We start from the raw sequence: 9,313 nt of genomic DNA on the forward strand, positions 1-9,313 counted from the left end.
TCAGCAGGATTTTTTTATCAACTCACTGCCTCTCAACATTTCAGTGACAAAAGAACATCTGTGGCATCAGACTCTGCCACTTTATGTATTTTGAAATAAAGAATATCTGACTAGATCTAGAGGGGGGGAAAAAACCAAACTTGTAGTCAAACATTACTTGATAAAATCAAACTACAGTTTTTGGAAATTACTTCTCAGTAAAATGAAGAGATTACATGAAATAGATTTGACTTATCTAATATCTTGTTTCCTTACCAACTCCCAATGAGAAAATTTTAAATGTACAAATAGCTTTGGAAAGTCCCCTTGAGTGGAGCCGGCACACTCTGTGAGGTCCGATTCCCCCTACGCTGTTTTCATCATCATGCCAGTCTCCTATCTCTAGACTAGATCCAAACTCCTTTGCATGGCTTTTCAGGGCATCCTTCTCCCTCTCCTGCTCCCATGCCAAGCTCATTCCTACCTCTGTGCCTTGGCTCATGTTGTATCTTCTGCCTGGAATGCCCTCCCCATTCCTTCTTGCTGACCCAAATTCAAACTTCTTGCAGGATCTATCTTAATATAGAATAATAATTAGCATTATTATTGTTATAATGCCAGACCACTGTTCTAAACACTTTAGAGGTACTAACATTTAATCCTCACAGTAGCCCTATGAGGTATATACTTCCCCTCGCCATCTCCAATCGTAGAGATGAGGAGATACTCGTGCAAGGCCATATGGCTAGTAAATACAAGGTCCAGTAAATGGACCCGTGTATCCCAGTCCAGAGCCCACGCCTATACACTACCCTGTACTCCCTTTCTTAATCTGTAAGACTCTCTCCCCCAACTCACCCATCTTTCTTTTTCCCTCTGCATTGTACACGCAGTCTATACTACTCTTAAGCACATGGTCACAGCATTATTTTCTGGCCGCTTCCAAGTGTACATATTTTATGTCTACTTAGTCAATGCAATGAAGTGAGATATTACTGTTAATGAAACTATTGGGTATTTGGTGTTTGTTTTATTGTCCATCTGTCAGTACTTCTTTTAGTTTATTCTGTGATAAATTTAAAGAAGGTGACTGATATTGACCAAATTTGGCTCACTACTAAAAAATCTTGTTTTAGTTGAGTTTGCCAGCTCAAAAAAGAATAACTTATCATGGTTTCTAGAACATCTGTAGTACTTTTAGTAGGCACCTATTAATGAGAATCAACCACAGTTAACACTCTACTATCCTACCTTTTTATCTAGTTTACCTACCTTTTTTTTGTATCAACAAAAAAAAGGTAGGTAAACTACAGTCAGGGGTCAAATCCCCTCTTGTTTCTATAAACAAAATTTTTATTGAATTTTTATTGAAATTTAACCATGCTCATTGTTTTCATATTGTCACCCCCCCCAAATTTCACACCCCTTCCTCTGCTTCTGGTGGCAGAGTTGAGTAATTGCTACAGAGACCGTATAGCCCATAAAGTTTAAATTTTTTATAATCTGGCCCTTTACAGAAAATGTTTGCTGACCCCTGACCTAGAGGCTCTTCCAGGCTTTGCACCTCCTCCCACCTCGATGTACTTTTTCCTGTACATCGAGACCTAAGGCCACCCCCACTCTTACCTCAGCTTCATGAAGTCTGAAGACAGAGCCCACCGGGAAGTGCTTAGGCCCAGCCAGCTCGGGGCTGTCACTCTCCCACACACATTCTCTGTCACCCCAGCTCTGCCTCACCCCCAAAACTACCCCTGTGGGGACAGTGTTAGGTTCCAGGCTTTCCAGGAGCCATCCTGGGCCCTCACATTCTGACTCAGCATCACCTGGGAGATGAAGTCTTGGGACTTTCTCTTGCCCTTTCCATTTGTGGAAGTTCTTCTTGCAGCTAACTTTACTCACTTGTGATGCTGTTCAGGCCCATGGCTTCTTGCTATTATGCAGGCAACCAAGCTGTCAAGCAGTATAACTTGAGGAGTGGATTCTGATACCATAGATATGTATCATGCTTCCTTTAAAAAAAAAAAAGTTATTCTAGTCGTCAAACGATGCTTTCTTAGAGCTTCCAGACCGTGTAGCCTGACTTCTCCACTTTAGAGATGGTGAGACTGGGGCTAAGGGATGTTAAGTGACGTTCTTGATGAAATAATGACAAAAAATAAATAACTAAAAGATCTTGTGATCCCCAGTATAACACTATTTATTCATTCATTCATTCATTTGCTCTAAAACATGTACTGTGTCTGCTATTTGAAAGACTCTGTGTCAGGTAGGCCATGTGAGAATTATGAGGATGAATTAAGCACATGAGTCATCCAAGAGTCTTACAATGAAGTATTGGAGATGAGGTACTCAAAACCCTGTTCTCATTGCCATAGTTTGGGTTCAAATTAAAATAAAAGAGGCCAGCTTTCTATATACCTCCTAGTAATTGATCCAATCTCTACATTTTGTTTTATTTTGTTTTTTTACTTGAGTCTCTTGTCTTCCCGCTAAGAACTTCCACCTGAGAACTGACCACAACCTTGGCATTCCGTCATGGCACCATGGATGTGTCTCCTTTCCCCCTTCCTACTCCAGTGGTTCCCAATCTTTTTTTTATAAGCCTTTAAAAAGGAGATATTAGAAAGAAAACCTATATATACTGAGTAGGAAAAGTTTGAGTCATCTTCCTATGTTCCTCCTTTACTCTCACACTACTATCACACTCAAACACATCTGACACCAGATGTGTGGAGGTTTTCCCCACACCAAGCAATTCTCTGCCTCACCAGGTGAGTATCCTACAATTTAACTCAATTCTGACACTACCTACCTGGCGATAGCATGAGATCCCACAGGTTAAGGGCTCAGTCCCAAAAGACTGCTCCCACCCTACTTCAGATGCCAATCATGAATTCAGGTTGTCACCTGTACTTCTGACCAATCAGCTATAAATCTGAGATTCTCATGCCCTTCTCCTTGGGTTCAACTAATTTGCTAGAGCCATTCACAGAGCTCAGGAAAATAGTATACTTAGGTTTACCAGTTCATTACAAAAAGATATGATAAAGCATACAGATGAACATCCGGGTGGAAGAAATGTGTGGGGCAAAGTGCTTGGGAAGGGGCACACACGGCTTCCATGCTCTCTCCATGTGCCACTCTCCCAGCCCCTCCACATGTTCACCAATCCAGAAACTCTTCAAAACCCTTCCTTTGGGGATTTTTAATGGCATGATGAATCATTAACTCCATTTTTAGCCCCTCTCCCCTCTCTGCAGAATAGGGGGTGGCTCTGAAAATTCCAAACTTCTAATTATGGCTTGGTCTTTCTGGTGACCAGCACCCATCCAGCAGCCCACCAGGAGTCACCTCACTAGACCAAAAGACACTGCTACCACCCAGGAAAGTCCAAGGGATTTAGGACCTCTGTATCAGGAACCAGGACCAAATATTAGAAGAAAAGATGCTCTTAGTGCTCTTACCACTTAGGAAATTACAAAGGTTTTAGGAACTCTGTGCCAGGAATTGGGGGCCAAGACCAATATATATATTTTCTATTATCTCACAAAAGTAGATTAAAACAGTGGCAGAATTGGGGTAGAGGATATAAAGACCCTTCCATAGGTCCCTGCAAAGACTTCCAAGGTACCTCGTGCTTCTTGGAACATATTTGGAAAATCATGTAATAGAAGTGATCTTCTATGATCACTTTATTCTGAAGCCCACCTTATTCATCTAGCCACAGAATCCCCAGAAATGCCCACCCCACATCATGCTTCCTTTCCACACAGAGCACAGCTATCCCAGGGAGGGAGAAGGGGCTGGAGGCATCAGGAATAGCCTCAGTCACCGGTGCTCATAGATTTTTACTGGTGTGAGAAGTCTCTGTGTTTTTTATGGTTCTCTATGGCTTACAAGAGGTACACATTATGCATGAAAGTTCAGAGATGGGGGGGGAAATATCACTTTGGGCTGGAGATAATCAGGGAGGAGGAAAAGTTTCATGGAGGAGGTGACATCTGAGCCAGGCAGAAACAGAAATAGCAGGCTATTCTAGATAGAGGGGACATGGGAGGGAAGGCAGAGAGACCGGAAGACGTGAGGCATCTGAAGGAAAAGGCATGTGATCCTCATTTGGCAAGAGCCAGGTATGGGATAAGGGGAAAGATTGTTGGGGGCCATATCGTGAGCCATGAATTCTGGGCAAAGGAGATTATATTTTACTCATCAGGCGTGGGTACCTTGGTCAGGTATCAGCAGGAGACAGAGGGCACATACAGGGGGGTAACTGAGGCAAGTTTACAAGTTTTTACTCTTTACAAAGACATGAGCAGGATGAGGGGAAACCAGTGAGGGATATTGGGCATCCTGAGACTAAAAGAGCAGGGACCAGTGACTGAGCCTCAGCCTGAAGGGGAAAGGGGAGGGAGCAGTTACCAGAACACTGGTGAGAACAGCAATGGGAAAGGGCTGCCCACTGGAGCTGTGGGCTTTAATGGAGGAGTAAAACTGACCTGCAAACTGTCCAGAAGGTGGCTAAGGAAGAGATACTCCGACCTCACCCTCCTATCACCGATGCAATCTCCTTTCTCCCCTGAACTGAGGGAATGGAAACCAGAGGGAAGAAAGGCCAGTGATACAATCCTGGGGTATGAACAGGACAGAGCAGGGTGGAGAGAGCATCTACATGAACAAACATAAATATCTGGCACAATCGGAATTCTACAAGGTCTGAACAGGGAAGCCCCAAGAACTTTGCTCCAGTATTGCTGAGCTGACTACAGCCCAGAGTACGGAGGAGAGAAGCCTCTTGCCACAGGTCTGGAGAGAAAGGCTGAAGATTTGGACTAGGGCAATGTTCTAGGGGGTGGAAAGAAAGATTTAAGCCATGCTGCCTTTTGAACGTTTTCTTCTAACTCCAGTTTTCTCACTCCAATCTGATTTTGAGAGGTTATGTATTTTCTAGTCAGAAAAACGATTTTCCTATTTGTGGACTTTTCTCCCCAGATTTGAATCTGTGGCCTGATGAGCTGGAGTGACCTGATGGGACATCCTCAAGAAACTTCTAGACTCTGAACAAGAATCCCTTGGCCTGCAGAGCTTGTTGTGTGCACTTTTCAAATGCCTTTGTGTGAGCCAGCACTTTAATCTGGAGACCGCAGCAAGACTAGGCAGCACCTGCCAAGGTGTACTTAGGGAAGTCAGGCAGCCACCCCTCCACTGATCCGGGCTCTCACTCCTGCAGCCCGTGGCTCCAATCACACACTACTGCAGTTTAGAAAAAGACCACACTGGATGCTGGACCCCAGTGAGTGTCCTCAGGCTCTTTCTTGCTTCTGGACGGGAAACAAAAGGAATTATTTCCCCCTAAGTTTCCAAAGTGATTTCCAGAAGCAGAGGCCAGTGGAAATTTCCAGTTACAGAAGTGGACAGATTGCCAGTAGAGATACTTTTATCTGTAGTTTCCTCTGGTTACTGGACAAGGCTATTGAGACTGCGAGCTCACAGACAGTGCTTTCTACAAAGTCAAGCCATAATTGACATGTTTTAGGGCTTACAGGAATCTTGAAAGCATTTGAGTTGTTCTAATGAAGTATTTAAGCATTTAAGTACACAGAGTGGTCAACTACAAATTGTGGAAAAAAGCCATTGAGTATTACTTGTGAGGTCTGAATCACGAAGCATCGGTTTTAACCTGTAATGGCACCATATTGAATGGTGCTTTTTTTTTTAGACTACATCCTTCCTTCAAAAAATTCTGTCTCCTTAACCTCAGAAGCCAATGATACACATTTTAAATTTTGGCATGCTAATATGCTACTTCTGTGAAGATTTCAGATGAGTAGTCATGATGGTCAAAGCTCCAGACTAAGTCTCCTTTCCTAGCCCTCTATATGACTTTAAACTTAACCCTTCAGTAGCTCAGTTACTAGGTCTGTGATATGGTGATACTCACAAGCTGAGGCCTTTGATGTCAGCACTAGAAATCCTGTGAGATCCCATTATGGGTGTGTCAAGGAGGAGGGTAACTGGACGTGGTGACATCAGGCTAATCATGTTAAATTTGGTCTTTGTGCTGGGACCACAAAGCTCAGGACATTAGTTGACCCCTAAACTATCCAAATGTAAACATTATCAAGCATAACAGATGGATGAGTGGGCCTGAAGCAAACTCTTTAACTGGTGTACAGACTAAGAATAATTTTAGGTTTATGGGAATGAAGCGGTGTGAAAGTGAGTAACACACAAGTAATATAACATCTCAGTTTCTTTTATAGACATCAAAGAATGCCGTTGAAGAATAAAACTCAATTGTTTATTCTTCAGCGTGTTCTGATGTCCTACTTTTGGCTAAGTGGTTTCCTCAGGGCCCATCCAGGTCAGTAGGTTTAATGTTCCATCAGGTCAGTTGGCTCCTATAGGTTTAAAAGCCTTTGAGGCACACTCGGATGCCCTCTTCAGAAGGGCAGGGTCCCATGGTTTGGTCTGGGGTCCCTGCTGGAGAAGCAGCACCTCCTAAGGCTGCAGAGATCAGAGCAGGCAGACAAGGCCTTCTCCCTGAAGAAGCAAGTCTCTCCATGCTGAGCCCCACCTCCCCACAGATATGTGGCTGGCATGCTGCATCCTTGGGTGGTAATATTTAACACTATTGGGAACCTGGTGGCATAATGGTTTCAGTCAAAATACCACCATGTTTAGTCCTAGATTGGGGCTGTTTTCTAAAATACCAAATAGGGACAGGGCTGCCTACCTCCAATACCCCAAAATTCAGGGCTCTTTGGGGAAGAAGACCATTAGGCATTGTGTCCTAGCGGGAGGAACGTTCTACATTACAGCCTACAGTCATAATGTCTGACATTTACCAAGTACTTACTACATGCCCAATATTGTTTAGTGTTTTATACATGTCATTGGAATGCGTTCTCTCAAAACCCTCTGAAAAAGGCACTATTTATGTCTCCATTTTAAAGATAAGGAAACTGAGGCACAGAGAAGAAATTTGGTTAAGGCTGCCTGTTTAGTTTGGAAGGGATAGAGCTAGGGCAATGAAACCATATTCATTATACCCCACCATGTGTCCTGATTTCCTACCTGATGGGACTTTAAGGTGAGATTTTACTGGTTACATACACCATGTGGTCTTTTTTTGCTGGCCTAGGATTAATTTCACTCTTACTTTTTCCAAAGAGGCACTACAGGAGGGTGGGTGGAGCAGAGGCTCTGACATGAGAGATTCCAACCCCGACTCAACTATATATTAATTATACAATTTTGCATGTATCGTTTGATCTCTCTAACCATCCGTTTCCTTATCTAAAAGATGAATACAGTCATCCCTCGGTATCTGCAGGGGATTGGCTCCAGGACCCCCTCAGATACCAAGTCTGTGGATGTTCAAGTCCGTTATATAAAATAGTGCTGTATTTTTGTATAACCTATGCACATCCTCCCACATATTTTAAATCATCTCCAGATTACTTATAATACCCAATGAATGTAAATGCTTAAGTGAATAGCTGTAAATACAAAGTAAATGCTATGTAATAGTTGCTGGTACACGGCAAATTCAAGTTATGCTTTTTGGAACTTCCTTCAATTTTTTTTTCTAATATTTTCAGTCCTCAGTTGGTTGACTTCCTAAATGTGGAACCTGTGGATATGAGGGGCCAGCTGTAATATAAGAAAGGTTGTTAATGTCTTCATTTATCAGGCACTTAGCTTATACAGCACATGGTAAATACCTGTTAAATAACAAGTATCATCGGTAATCCCTGATGTACCAGCCACTATTTCTTGCCAAACAGGCAGTGTCCTGACACTATTAAGCTAATCTGTCTGCAGGATATTTCTCCTGAATCCTAGCCCTAAGGGAGAAGTGAGTTATGCTCCAAGGATTTCCAGCTAAGGGGTTTTTTGTCCCCAGGCTCTTCTGTATGTGCCGAATTCTCCAGCTAAGTCAGAGGGCTCACCAGTTCTCCAGTATGTCTTGTGCTGTCCCCTTCACCTGGAACATCTCCTTTCTGGGACCTCAGTTCTCCCTTGCAAAACCCTATCTGTCCGTCAGATGCCAGCTCTGCCAGTGAATATTTTCTGTTTTTCTCCAGTTGAATATGAGCTCTCTTTACTCTGGGCAGAGCAGTGTTTTCTTTGTCCCTCTCTAAAGCAGTTATCTTTTTCAGTTTTGAATCATGAGGATTTGAGCACATTTTATATCTTCCCCTTAGACTATAAGCTCCTGGAGAACAAGGAGACAGTGAGATTTTGTCATTCCTGCAGCATCTTTTATGTGATAGATGCCTCATGCATGATTGGCTCTGAGACTCATTATAATATTAGAGAAAATGGCTACACTTAACATTCTTACTTATTATGACCTTACTATGATTGGCTGAAAAGTATATGATGGCAATCCTCAAAACAAAAGAGCTAGATGAGTTCTAAGTCTTTTTTTGAAAAAGTACCTTTTACAAAGAAAGCAAAAATAGCATTTGGGAGAGTTTGAGGAATTGAGAAAGATCAAACAAACAAAAATCACCTATGATCTCATCATCCAAGCACAAGTATTTTCATTTTTGTTGTTGGCATTTGCTCTTTGTCCAGACATGTACATAATTTTGGCTATTGTTGTTAGCATGTCATTTTCTGTCCTTTTTTTCAAATTTGTCGCTGTGTATAAGTTCACAGCTATGTTGCTGACTAGTCTTCCTAATTATTTTTAATGGCTGCATGGCTTACAGATCCATGATGAACTGGAACTGGGCCCAAACTCCGCTTATCACCTGATCACTCTAAACCCCTATTTTGACCACTGGATCACAGTGGTATTTGGGGTTCCTAAGAATTAGTGTCATTTCAGAGCAGTGTTTTGGAATTCTTGAAAAGTTTGGGTATTTCCATTTCCCCCAGTGCACAGACACCTTAGTAAATGACTTTACATTCCTTTGGGGATGGCTTGGAGGAAGATCTATGGCAATTATTTGTGACATTGTTGCACGGTCCTTTCTTAAGGGGTCCAATTCTCCTCTTCATCCAGGAGCTTCAGATCTGGCCATCATGAGGTTAATTGTTTATCATTATAGATAACTGTCAAGCCATGTGCCAGACATTGTTCTATTTGCTTTACACGTATCACCTCATTTAAACTTCACAATTCAATGAAATAGAGACAATTAATGTCTCTATTTTATCTGCAAGCAAGCTAAAGCCCAGTGAAATTAAACAAATTGCTCATGTCACGTAGCAGGGCAAGATCTTAAGATTCTGCAAGCCAGCCATGGTCCTAGACCTGTAACACAGTCAAGCTCTCATCATGTGGTATTTTGTAATTACATATGTGTTTGGTTTTCTCCAA

Source organism: Lipotes vexillifer, unplaced genomic scaffold (genome assembly GCF_000442215.2).
Source record: "Lipotes vexillifer unplaced genomic scaffold, Lipotes_vexillifer_v1.1 scaffold1039, whole genome shotgun sequence".
Lineage (NCBI taxonomy): Eukaryota > Metazoa > Chordata > Mammalia > Artiodactyla > Lipotidae > Lipotes > Lipotes vexillifer.